Genomic DNA, 14,226 nt, shown 5'->3' on the forward strand with positions numbered 1-14,226 from the left:
AAACAAAGAAAACTAACTGGTGGTTATATACAGTTGGATACAGTTGTGTCTTGTACACTAGAAAGTCTTTTACAAAATAATCGGGGATCCCTGAGTGGCTTAGTGGTTTGGCGCTGCCTTTGGCCCAGGGCGCAATCCTGGAGTCCCGGGATCGAGTCCCACATTGGGCTCCCGGCATGGAGCTTGCTTCTCCCTCTGCCTGTGTCTCTGCCTCTCTCTCTCTCTCTCTCTCTCTCTCTGTCTATCATGAATGAATGAATAAAAAAATAAATAAATATTTCAAAAAGAAAACCAAAATAATCATCTTAGGTCAACAGAAGACCAATCTTCAATGTCATCTTGCAAGATGGGTTAGTTTAGCAATCTCCACAGGACATAGTTTTCTGATGTATGCCTTGTGCTTGCCTGCAATGTGTGACCCCCAGAGATAGATGTGGTCAAGGTGATACACAGCCTGCAATGAAGTTCCCACTGTTTTCTCCAACATCCTCCTGTGGCTGGTAATTATTTTGGTGATTGCCACCCCCTTAAGACACCTTGTCATAAGTGCTCTGTTGTCTACTAGAGTCTGCATATCCGTGTCCATACTCATAGTTCCCCTAGTTATACCCACTATAATCGTAGCTGTTATAGCCACTATAGTTTTGATCACCACCATAGGCACTATTGTAATTTCCATACCCTTGATCATAGTAGTTTTTAAATCCTTGGTTCCAGTTTTGGCCCCAACTTTGTCCACAACCCCTAGTACCACCTGGTTCACCAGCTGCAGCCCCTCTTCCTCCTTTTTGTTGTTGCTGTTGCTGCCTATACACATCTTTGGGTTGCGCAACTTTGGTTTCACACTCCCCAGAACCAGTTTAATGATAATCTGTTCTTTTTTATTTTTTTTAAGGTTTTATTTATTTATTTATTCATGAGAGACACACACACACAGAGGCAGAGACACAGGCAGAGAAGCAGGCTCCATGCAGGGAGCCTGATGTGGGACTCGATCCCGGGACTCCAGGATCACACCCTGGGCCAAAGGCAGGTGCTAAACTGCTGAGCCACCCAGGGATCCCCTGATAATCTGTTCTTTAACAGTTTCTGTCCTGGCTCTTCATCTGTATATGTGATAAAACAAAATCCTCTTCTTTCATTTGTTTTTGTATCCATGGGAAGTTCAATATTTTCATTCTCTTCAAAGGGCTCCAAAATATTCTTTAATTTGTTCTTCAGAAGCATCTGGGCTCAGTCCACCCATAGAAACCTTCTTTGGGGGTTCTTTTCCTTTTAAAACTTTGGCCCTTTTGGGGTCTATCAATTTGCCATCCAGTTGTTCTTTTGGTTCTAAAACCCATCATTCTGCTGATTTTTGCTTGCATTGATCTTGAATCCCTCTTCAAATTTCTCTATATTGCTGTACTTGTTCGTGCCCTCAATGGTGGCAGAGTTGTAGGTGGGAGGGTAGGAGTTGGGGGTGGGAGGATGCGGGAGTTGCTGCAGTGCAGTCCAGCCCTGGCAGCAGTGGTGGTAGAGCATTGTGTGGAGCTGGATTTAAAATGTGAGCAGACCAGCAGACCACCACCTGGGTGGCTCAGTGGTTGAGTGTCTGCCTTCTGCTCAGGGCATGATGCCAGGGGTCCTGGGAGGGGTCCTGCAGGGAGTCTGCTTCTCCCTCTGCCTATGTCTCTGCCTCTCTCTGTGTCTCTCATGAATAAATAAATAAAATCTTTAAAAAATGTGAGCAGATAAGCTAGCCTCACATATTAATTCTCTTTTTTCAATGACCTTCTCACTGCCACTTTGTACCTTACCACTTCATACCTAGTCTTCTATCTAGCCTAACTCCTGTCATATCTCCCCATTCCATATTATTTTTCTATGATAGTGGAATGCTATTTTTTTTTTTTAGATTTTATTTATTTATTAGAAACAGAAAGAGAGAGACAGGCAGAGGGAGAAGCAGGCTCCATGCAGGGAGCCCAACGTGGGACTCGATCCCGGGTCTCCAGGATCACGCCCTGGGCTGGTGGTGGCACTAAACTGCTGAGCCACCCTGGGCTGCCCTGGAATACTATTTTTTTTAAAGTAGGCTCTGCTGGATGTGGAGCACAACATGGAGCTGGAACTCATGATCCTGAGATTAAGACTGCAGCTGAGATCAAGAGTCAGATGCTTAACTGACTGAGCCACCCAGGTGTCCCTACTTTTAATCTCAAGTAATAAAAAACTCAAAACAGATTTAGGCAATGAAAGTGATTTATTGGTTAATAATACTAAAAAGACAAAGGTAGGATAGGCTGGAGGGTTGATTTGATTTAATGGCCTAACCATGTCATCAAAGATCTATCTTCTTTACCTTTCTCTGTTCTGCCTTCAGTCTTGTCAGCATGGTTCCAGACTTGGCTTCTCTTTAAAAACAAACACACAAGCAGAAAAACAAACCAAATCCAGAAATCCAAGGTTTATGTCTATATAGAAGAAAGGAAGAGAGTGTCCTTTTGTTGGCTCTTCCAGAGAAGTCAGAAGGCTGCTTTCCTAGAAGCCCCATTACTATAAAGGAAACATTGCATGTTCCTGCACAAATTTGGTTCAGATGTCCTTCCTGAACTACCCTCTGTGCCCCAGAAATGGCATGCACTGTGTGGCTTAGGTGTGGGTAACATGATAAGACCCTTATGGAATAGGGAATGGGATGACCTGATGAATTTAAACCAATCTGAGACCACTCCTAGAGCTAGGAATTCAGCTGGCTTCTTCCTAAACATGTGAGAGGAGATGACATCTAGCTGGAAGCACAGAAACTATGAGGAAGGAGGATAGGGGAAATGGATGCCAGGTAACAAAGAAATGCTCCCTACCCCTGCACATGGTTACTTCAAAAATTCATAAAACACCATTTTTATTTTATTGCTCTGCTGCTATAATCCAAGGACCAAATCTGGCCTGCCACCTGTTTTTATAAATAAAGTTTATTGAAAAACCGCCACACCCATTTAAAAAGTATTATCTATGGCTGCTTTCAGACCACAGTGGAAGAGTTAAGTAGTTGTAACAGAGACCATACAACCTACAGAACCTAAAATATTTATTATTTGGTCCTTTCAGAAAATGCTTGCTGACCTCTGGCCTAGAATATTAAATGTAAATTCAACCTGGATTTCAAAGCCCTCTATCGTCTCTCTTCACTTTACTGATCTAATTTAGTTGTCATTATTCACTGTATACAAACTCTAATCCAGTCAGATTAATTTATTCACCCACTGCAAACAGTGCACATTCAACCTCTACTTTTCTTGTTTGTTCATGCTTTGTCTAACCTGGGATGCTCTCCTTCAATCTTCACATATCTTTGAAGGCCCACCTCAAGTTTACAGACTTTCTCATGTTACCTCTACCCTCTCTGGAGCCTTCTTTCCTGCATTTATTGTTTCTATTACATTATAATACATTTGAGTCTATATATGTTTTATAAATATATGTATGTCTTATCTGCCTGATTGAATGTGAAACTCCTGGATAGGAGCGTCTTGGTAATATGATATCTTTTGTAGCTCTTACAGAATTTCAAGTGATGCTAGACCAGGAAGGCACTTAAGTAATACTTACTAGTCCTGTCAAATTACCTTATAGCCAGAATTAGTCCACTTCTTTGCACCCCCACAATACCACCCTAATCCAAGCTCCATCTGCTCCCATCCAGCTACAGTCTCCCAAGTGTCTGTTGCTCCTTCTGGCTCTCTACAATCATCTCCCCACATGAGCACACTGACTTTAAATGTTTATTTATTTATTATTATCATTTTTAAAAGATTTTATTTATTCATGAGAGACAGAGAGAGAGAGAGAGAGGCAAAGACACAGGCAGAGGGAGAAGCAGGCTCCATGCAGGGAGCCCGATGTGGGACTCGATCCCAGGTCTCCAAGATCATGCCCTGGGCTGAAGGCGGCACTAAACCCCTGAGCCACCCGGGCTGCCCTAAGTGTTTAAATCAGGTGATGTTATTCTCCTACTTAAACTCTTCTACCTGCGTGACATATCTCAGAATAGAAGTTGTGATCTGCCTCTGCCTAAATCTCCCCATCCATCTCTCTCACTTGGTAGTAGTCACTCAGTTCCCATTTTCTCAGTTCTTCTTGTCTAGAATATTTTCCCTCTAGTTCACAAGTGTTGGCTTCTCAGAATTCTGGTCTCAGTTCTCTCTCCTTGCCTGACCACCCACTACCTCCTGTCTCCTTTATTGTCACTTTAGATTACATCATCCAGTTTCACCTTCTTTATAGCCCTAACTCAGCAGACTATGTCTTGTCCTGTTTACTTGTGTAACTGTTTCCCCTCTGAATGCAAGCTCTGTTGATTTTACCTAATTTGTTCACCACTATATTTCCAGCCCCTAGAGCAATGCCCAGTGCATAAAAGGTATTCAGTAGCTCTTTGTGGAATAAATGAACAAAACCATTCATAGATGTATTTCCTTTTGATATAGAAAAAGAGAACTTTTATTCACTTCCATAAAAATGCATTTACTAACCATCTTCTTTCATGGTATCACCACTTAGGGTTTTGTACAAAGGAATTGTTTTTAGGGGTTATATTAATTTCCTAGAGCTGTCATAACAAATTACCACAAACTGAATGGCTTAAAACAACAGAAATGTATTATTTCACTATTTGGGAGGCCAGAAGTCTGAAATCAAAGTGTTGGCAGGGTTAATTCTGTCTGGAGTGTCTGAGGGGAAAAACCATCCATGCCTTCTCCTAGCTTGTGGTGGTTGTTAGTAATCCTTGACATTCTGTGACTTGTAGATATAGCACTCCAGTCTCTGCTTCCATCTTCACATCACCTTCTCTTCGGGAGAAAGTGTTTTCTTCTCCCCCCCCCACCCCCCGCCGCTTTTTAAAAATTTTATTTATTTATTCATGAGAGACACAGGGAGAGAGAGAGAGAGGGGCAGAGACACAGGCCGAGGGAGAAGCAGGCTCCATGCAGGAAGCCTGATGCGGGACTTGATCCCGGGTCTCCAGGATCAGGCCCTGGGCCGAAGGCTGCACCAAACCGCTGAGCCACCTGGGCTGCCCTCTTTTGCCATGCCCACCCTAATCCAGTAAGAGCTCATCTTGATGCTCAACTACTTACATCTGCAGTGATCTTGTTTCCAAGTGAGGTCACATTCTGAGGTTCTGCATGGACATGAATTTTGGGGAGACACTATTCATTAGGTGCTTACAGTACAGTACAGAAACTAATAGTCTACTCTTGCTTAGTATAGTGTACATAGGTTGTTTTGTGGTAACGAGCATCACCTCCCTTACCAGGAACAGCCCAGTTTCCTCCTGGGGAATTCCCTCTCTCCCCCTGTTGACAAATCTTGATTTGAATGTAAATTGAGGAACCACAAGTGACAGACACAAGGGAACTCAGCTAGACTCCTGGAATATTTTATTTTTTTCAAATTTATATTTCTTTATATTTTGGCAACCTTTCAAGATGTACTTTTACTCTGCTGTAAGTTCCTCTTGATTTTAGCACTAGAAATCTGTGAATGCACAGAGCACATTAAGCAATCTGGATTCTTGGAATTTTTTTTTTTTTTTTTTAGATTTTATTTGTTTATTTGAAAGGGAGCACGAGCCAGGGGAGAGGGGAGGGGGTAGGGAGAAGCAGATTCCCAACTAAATAGAGAGCCCCATGGGAGTTTTGATCCCAGGACCCTAGGATCATGACCTGAGCGGAAGGCAGACACTTAACCCACTGAGCCACCCAGAAACCCTGCCTGGACTCTTAGAACTTGTAATCTTCAGTAGAGGTACACAGGGATGGGAAATAAAGGGAGTACATACATTGGAGCAGCAGTGCCTTGTAAAAATCTAGAAGTTATTCTTACTTCCTGGATTCTAAGAGCTGTCTTAATTCTTATCTTGTGGCCAGGCCTGGCCCTCTATTCTACCATCTATTCTGTGAGTTGCTGGCTAGCACTCTATTAAAGTCTCTTTTTGCTTAAGTTAGCCAGAATCCATTACTATCATTCTCAATCAAAGAAACTCAGTTGTTAAGCTGAGATCCAAGATTTTTTCAGTACTGGTGCAATTTTGCATATTTAGCTCTGAGTTCTGACATGCTGAGTTTACTACTATGTGAGATACTACCTTCAAAATGTCAATTTCATCCCAGCCCTACAAATTAGTGCAATTAAAAGACAGCATATTAGCATTTTTATTAACTTATTTATAACTCATCTTGTTTCAAAAGGACTTTATTGTATTAAATTATCCTACAAGGTAAAGGAAGAAAAAAAATACACTCAAAATAAGAAGTGAGGGACGCCTGGGTGGCTCAGGGGTTGAGCACCTGCCTTTGGCCCAGGGATTATTTTGGAGTCCCGGGATTGAGTCCCACATCGAGCTCCCTGCATGGAGCCTGCTTCTCTCTCTGCCTATGTCTCTCATGAATAAAAAAAAAAACAAAACAAAACAAAAAAAAACACAAAAAAACAACAACCAAAAACAAACAAACAAAAAAACCTAAGAAGTGAAAATGAGACAAAGGAGAATAAGGGTAGAAAAGTGAGATGGAGCCATGAGTGAACCTAATCCCTAGAATGGCTACAGTGAAGGTCCAGACAATAGGTAGAAGAAAGATGCAACAATATGACAGGCTACGGTTGCCATGGTATTTGGCAACAATATTTTCTACTTGAAATAATACTCTATCAATCTGCATTTCTGTTAAAAGTGCTTGCAGTCTCTCTATAGTAAAGTGAGGTCATGAGATAATTAAGCAACTTGCCAAATAGGAACTGCCCAACCAAATGCCAGAAAAGAGAATATACTTGCTTAAAGTCATTATGTTACCACTTTAAAGATGGCAGAAATCTGCTAAGACATCTGCTTTCCATATCTTTCTTTCTTTTTTTTAATATTACTAAAAAATATTTTAAGCTATAGTATCTTTTTAAAAACTAATAACTTACTTTGATTTATACAAGTTGAGCCTTGGAAAGCTTTATTTTATAAAAATAAATTTATTTTAACAAGTTGAAATGTTAGGTTGAAAAAAAATTTTTTTTTAAAGTAAAGTCTAGACTCAATGTGGGTCTTTGAACTAATGGCTCCAAGAACAAGAATTGTACAGCCTACCAACTGAGCCAGCCAGGCACCCTCCCAAATTGAAATATTTAAAATAGAATAGAGGAATTCGCCGCTTAAAAGAACATATATAGTCAATTTTTCTGCAAATCAAACATTACTTTAAAAAAAAAAGCATTACTTTTTTTTTTTTCTTATTTTAGCACTGTGGGTTATAGAAATGTTGGTTCCCCTCGTGGAGGTTTTTTTGTTTTTTGTTTTTTTCCCCTCGTGGAGTTTTTATAAGGAAGTGAGGCCTAGATTTTAAATGCAAACACTGCATAAAGATATAGTAACATAGTAAACACAATCATAAGATAGTGATCTTCGTTACTGTAATGAAGATTTTCCCGTTTTAATATTTATTGCATTTTCCCCCCTACCAAATCTTTTCCAAAAAGAATCCTAAGTAAATATTAAACACATCACAAGTGCCACCTAGTGCTTTCTTTGAAAATAACATTTTTAAAAAATTTCAGAAACAATAAAACAAGATGTAGAAGTCCTGAACTCTCAGGACAGAGTTAGTTTAAATAGCTCTAATTTTTAAAGAGTTTGTTTTCAGTCAAAAAGGGCTTTGAAATAAGAATTTGGAAATTAGTTTCTTTGATAGCAGTCAGATCACCCAATACTGTTTGGTTTTAATTTTGCATAGGTATAGATGGAGTTAAGTAAAAGATGCTAAAGAAGGGGAAACTAAAGGCATTTCATTAAAGAAGTAGCAGCAGCAATATTTTCAAAAAGTATTTCTTCCAATCCCAATGGTCTCTGACATCCTACCAAAGCTCTAATTCCATTATCATTATTTTATACCCCTTATTTCTTATTTCCAATGTTCCTATACTTAAGGCATTGAAACATGGTCATCATCATTGTCCTCATAACACCACCACCACCACCACCCACAGTCACCATCACAAGCACTAGCTGAGGGACCATTGTTGTAGAACCCAGTGCTGGTGTCAAGGAAACAAACACAAGCGTTAATCTCCACCATCAAGAACCTTAATATTAATTTGGAGGGAGGATGAGAAATAGAAGAGGAGGAGGAAGAGTGTGTGTGTGTGTAATAATTGAAACAGCAGTACTAATGAAAAGCTATCACCCTTTTTCCAGTTCATACACCATCCCCACCCTTTACCCACTCCTGATATCTGAGTCTTGCAGTCCTCTTTTGAAATGCCTTTCTGATGTGTTCTCTTTTCCTTCTCTATTATCTGTTTAGTCCTCCACCTCATGCCTGGAAAATTGCAACAGACTTATCCTTTGGTTTCCTGCTTCTCCTACTGCCAAGCTAACATTACTAAACTGCTGACTTTAACTTTTCATTCTTTTCCTCAAGAACCAATTATGGCTGTCTGTGCTCACCAGACCACAGGCTTAACTCTCTGAGCCTAGCTTTGAAAGCCTTCAGTAACTTAAGGGGACTTCATCTATTGGATATACACTCCAATGCTAAATTTCATCCCAAAGGGCAGGTCTCTGTTTACTTTGGAAACAAAGGTCAGGCCATACTTTCATTTCCTTTTTTAAAATGTGGGGCTTTTTTTCTGGTATTTCTACTTGCCCCCCCCCCCTTTTTTTGGTCTCCTGTGCTATTTGCTTTTATGATATTAGTTACCGTATCACTTATGATCATTCCTTTCCTCCACACACCTTTTTTTCCTGATGGTGTCTTTCATGGGCATGGCCATCACATTCTCCTCCAGTATCTCGGGGTGTGCTTTTATCCTGCTCTAAAGCAAGTTACATTGGAACTTCCCTTTCTTGCTCTTTGTGTTTATTTTTTTTTGTTTCCTGGGTCACTGATCTTCCCTTCTTTTCTCCTTGTTTTGCTGCAGAATGTTTTCAAGTAACTTTCCAAAAATGAGCACATACCAGGTAAATGTTCCAAGTCCTTCATTTCTGAAAATGTCTTTATTCCATCTCTACACACTTAATTGTGTTTGGCTAGGCACAATATTCTAGTTTATAACTATGTTTAAAAAAATTGTGTTTTAGTACCTGGGTTGCTGAAGAGAAATCTGATGTCAGTTTGACTCTTTTTCTTTTGTAATGTAGAAGATAAATTGTTCCTATTTGATTGGTGTCAAGTCAAATCCGAACAATTCATTTTTCCATAGTGAAACTGAATCCCACAGGTCTGTGTGTTCTGCTCTTAATGCTAACTAATGAAATTTCAGAGCCTGGCTCTGAAAATACAGAACTTCATAATTTTTAAAAAACTCTAACAAAGAGATGAAAAGATGCTTCTTCTCTGCTGCAGCAAAGGGAGAGATGACCTTCCTCATGTTGAAACTTGGTCAAAGGGTCCAGTGAGATACGGTGTTAAATGTGAACTCTCCCAAGGACACCAGTCTTGTTTCTTATGTGATATGAATCTTGCACAAATATTCACAGTTGCTATCACCTCATTCTGTCCCCTCCAATACAAATCTATTATTGGAATTATTATTTGAACAAAGGAGTCCTATAGATGTTAGACATCTCAGAAATTGTTGCCATGTTATGTGAACATAACTTTTAATGACACTTGTAATTCTGTCTTACTTTTTAAGACTTGTTAAGACCTGTTAAGATGGTCTTATTTGTTGCCCTGGTGCTAAAGTTGTAGTTGACACTTATGTTCCCAAGTGGTATAAATGTTGTCAGAGTTACTCTGTCAAATCAGAAGAGGAGCCCTGGCTCTCAGCTCCTCCTGTTTGCATAATGGACAAATAAAAGTCTACTGTGCTAGAGTGTTTAAGTTTTATGTAACACAGTGTTTAAGTTTTATGTCTTTTACATTTCCACATGGATATCCAGTTACTTCAGCACCGCGGACTAAAGTGACAATTTCTCAAATCAATAGTAGTTGGTTTTATGTTTCATTTCTATTTTTTAAAGATTTATTTATTTATTCATCAGAGACACAGAGACACAGGTAGAGGGAGAAGCAGGCACCCCCCTGGGGAGCCTGATGTAGGACTCGATCCCAGGACCCCAGGATCATGACCTGAACCAAAGGCTGACAACCACTGAGCCACCCAGGTGTCTCAAATATTTCATTTCTAATACCTGGGGGCTATTCAAAACATGTCACCTTATCAGTAATTTGTAACATCTATCATTTTATTGTACTTCAGGAACTTTGGGAGGGCAGAAGAATATTTGATAACTGTATAAAAAGGCAAAGTGGTAGTTCCTTTAATTAAAAAAAATCTTACTTCCCCTTCCAGACACACAAAGGTCCAGGAGAACAATGTTGCAGAATATTCTTTTAATGATGGTGAAAATCTTCCTGCCACTACCAAAAATATTTTCTATATTACCATAGTATTAAATCTGTACTACATCCATTGCTATAAGAGTAATCAGTTCTAGGACATAGAACAATAGAAAAAATAATACTGTGGAAGGAAGCTTTCCTCAGATCCGTATGAACATCCATATCATCACTGACAGTGATCAAATAGACAATGGATAAATAGAACAGAATAGAATCCAGAAATAGAGGACCGCTTGATTTATCACGAGGATGCCAGTATATGATACAGGTTCAGAGGATGTTTGCATTTTAAAATTGGATAGACATTATCAAGTTATAAAAACTTACACTAATTTATGCTGTCACTAACGTGGTTCAAGAGCACTTCGTGGACTATTCATGTAAATGTTCAAGGATGTTTGAAAAGAATGGATATTCTGTTTGTTGAGCACAGAGTCCTCTTTCTATGTGTGTATATAATGCAAAGCATTCATTATTCAAGCAACAAGTATTTACTGAATGCCTCATATATTTTAGATATTGCTCTGGGCCCTTGGGATTTGGCTGAAGGCAAAGTATCTACTTTCTTGGAGCTTACATCCTTGGGGGGGAGACAAATAATAAACAGAAAGATAATATAATTTTATAGCATATTTTAAATTTTCTTTTAATATAATTTTATTATAAAATAATATATTTTATAAATTGTATGAAGGAAAAACCCAGGAAGATAAGGGATCAGAGAGAGACTAAGGATGAGGGCTCTAGTTCACATGGGAGAATCAAGGTAGCCTTTCTGCAGAGGTGACCTGCATGATGAGAAGGAGGAAGCCAAGCAGAATTTGAGAGAAACGTATGTCCTAGGTAGTAGCTCAGGGAGTGTGAAGGCTTTGGGTCAGGAAAGTGGTTGTTGTGGGAGAGACTCAGAGATGGGCCAGCATGACTGCAGAGTGTAGGATTGATGCTTAGAGAGGTAGGCAGGGTCTAGACCATGCCGGCCTGTTGCTTATAGCAAGCCATCTAGATTTTGTTACATTGTAATGATTCATACTTATAAAAGATAATTTTGATTATTGTGGGGAAATGAATGATAGCAGTGGGGAGAAAGGAAGCAAAATGACATTTAGTTGTGATCAGAGGGATAGTAGCTTGGGTTAGGTGTTAGCTGGAGAAGCAATGAAATGCAACCAAAATTGGGGTGCATCTGGATGATAGAATAGGATTTGCTGATCTTTTGAATGTCACAGTGGGGTGGGGCTAAAGAAGAGGATCAAGGATGATTCCTAGTTTTGGGGCCTAAACAACTAGGTAAATAGTGGTGGCACCAGCTGAGGTAGAGATGGCTGGGGAGGAATACAATGGAGGCAGTGGAAAAAATGGTGTAAGTGCAACAGCCTAGTGTCCACCAACATTCAATGAAATAGTATTGAGCTATGAAAAGGAATGACATGCTGTAACATGGCTGAACCTTGAAAACGTGCTAAATGAAAGAAGCCAGGACACATGTTGTAGTATTCCATTTGTATGAAATACAAAAGGCCACATGTAGTATTCCATTTGTATGAAATATCCAGAATAAGCACATCTATAGGGTCAGGAAGTAGGTTAGCATTTACCAGGATAGGGAAAGGGAAGGAGGGAGTGACTGCTTCATAATGGAGGTTTCCATTTGGGGCAACAAAAAAGTTCTGGAGCTAGACAGTTGAGGTGGTTGCACAACATTGGGAATGTACTAAATGCTATGGAATTCTACACTTCCAAATGGTTACAGTGGCAAATGTTATGTATAAGTTCCCTTGATCATTCATTCTACAAAGATTTTAGGGAGTTGAGTTCCTACTGTCCAGGCATTGTTTTAAGTGCTGAGATTCAGTGGTGAATGAAGTTTGATACTGGAATTTTATTTCCCAATAGCTCTTACTCTCTGAATGCTCTTGCAGTATATAGGCAAAATATTCCCAAATATTCCTGAATATACCAAAGGAATCACCATCCCTTTTCCTTAAGATGAAAATTTTATTCTGATCTCCTTTTCTTTCAAGTCAAGTCTATTTGTTCTTCTTTTTGTCTATTTGACTCACATGATGTTGGTTTTCCTTAATGTCTGTTGATCCTGTGTTATACTTTTCTTTTACAAATAAAGAACTAGGTTGATTATTATATGTAAGTGCCATGGATTTTATCTGCTTTTCTGTGAGTGTGCTGGCAGGCTTTCCTCTGAATGCAAGATCTGATATGAACTCTACATAGGTATGTAGGGACTGTCCCCAGGAAGCATCTGCTTAAAGATAAATGGGTGTGGAGTAGGCAGGTAGGATATTTTTTATCAGTCAGTAATCTTTTTTCTTTTTTTTCAGATTACAAATTTTTATTTTGTTTTTTATTATTTTGGGGCAGCCTGGGTGGCTCAGCGGTTTAGTGCTGCTTGCAGCCCAGGGTGTGATCCTGGAGACCTGGGATCGAGTTCCACGTCAGGCTCCCTGCATGGAGCCTGCGTGTCTCTGCTTCTCTCTCTTTCTCTCTCTCTCTCTCTCATGAATAAATAAAGTCTTTAAAAAATAATAAAATAAATAAAAATAAATAACTGAAATTTTGTACCTCTTAATCTCCTTCATCTATTTCACCCATCTCCCACCCACCTTCCCTCTGGCCACCACCAGTTTGTTCTCTGCATTTAAATGTTTTAACATGAACACCTTTATTGAATCATATCACTTTAAATTTACAAATCTAGGGGCGCCTGGGTGGCTCAGTCCATTAAGTGTCTAACTTCAGCTCAGGCCATCATCTTGGGATCCTGGGATGGAGCCCATGTCAGGCTCTGCCATCATGAGGGAATCTGCTTATCCCTCTCTCTCTGCTCCCCACTCTCTGCTTGTGCATGCGCATGTGCTCTCTCTCTCTGATAAATAGATGAAATCCTTAAAAAAAATAAAATTGCAAATCCAAAAGTCATTATATAGTGTTATGAATAAATGATATTTGTATTATATTTATAGGAAATATTCAGGAATGCCTGTGTGGCTCAATGGTTGAGCATCTGCCTTTGGCTCAGGGTGTGATCCCCGGGTCCTGGGATCAAGTCCCACATTAAGCTCCCCACGGGAGGCTTCTACCTCCGCCTGTGTCTCTGCCTATCTCTCTGTGTCTTTCCTGAATAAAAAAATAAAATCTTAAAAAAAAAGAAACATTCAGAAAGCCATTTTGTTTTGTTTTGTTTTGTTTTTTGAGAGAAAGAGCAAGCAGGATGGGGAGGGGCAGAGGGAAAGGGAGAGAGCTGAACCAAGAGTTAGACACATAACCAATTGAGCCACCCAGGCACCACCAGAAAGTTTTTAATAACTACTTTGAATTTGTTCCTTCCAAATTTTGTGTAGATCTCTTGAAATGTATTATAAGTAAAATTCTAGCTTCAGAAAAGAACATATTGCCTTAGTTTATTTTCTCTTTAATTGAAGTATAATTAACATACGATGTTACATTAATTTCAGGTATACAACATAGTGATTCAGCAATTACTCAATGCATACCACACAGTAAATGTAGTCATCATACAATAATATTAGAATATTATTGACAAAAAAAGAATATTATTGATTATATTCTCTGTAGTATACTTTTCTTCTTCATTACTTACTTGTTTCACAACTGGAAGTTTATACCTCTTAATCTACTTCATCTATTTCACCCATTCCTCCCCCCCCCCCCCCCCATTTCCTCCCTGGTCACTACCAGTTTGTTCTCTATATTTAAGAGTCTATCAGTCAGAACTCTTGAATATAAGTAACAGAAACTTGCTCTGGATAATTTATGCAGAAAAATAATTTATTGGCTGACTATTGAGTAGCTTGCAGAATTGACCTGAAGG

At 39.4% G+C, this 14,226-nt stretch overlaps 1 pseudogene; it reads right to left on the bottom strand.

Moving 5' to 3' along the window:
* Positions 1-437: 437 nt before the first annotated feature.
* On the bottom strand, positions 438-1,524 carry LOC118350280 (heterogeneous nuclear ribonucleoprotein D-like; annotated as a pseudogene).
* Positions 1,525-14,226: the final 12,702 nt, after the last annotated feature.

Source organism: Canis lupus, chromosome 36 (genome assembly GCF_003254725.2).
Source record: "Canis lupus dingo isolate Sandy chromosome 36, ASM325472v2, whole genome shotgun sequence".
Classification (NCBI taxonomy): Eukaryota; Metazoa; Chordata; class Mammalia; order Carnivora; family Canidae; genus Canis; species Canis lupus.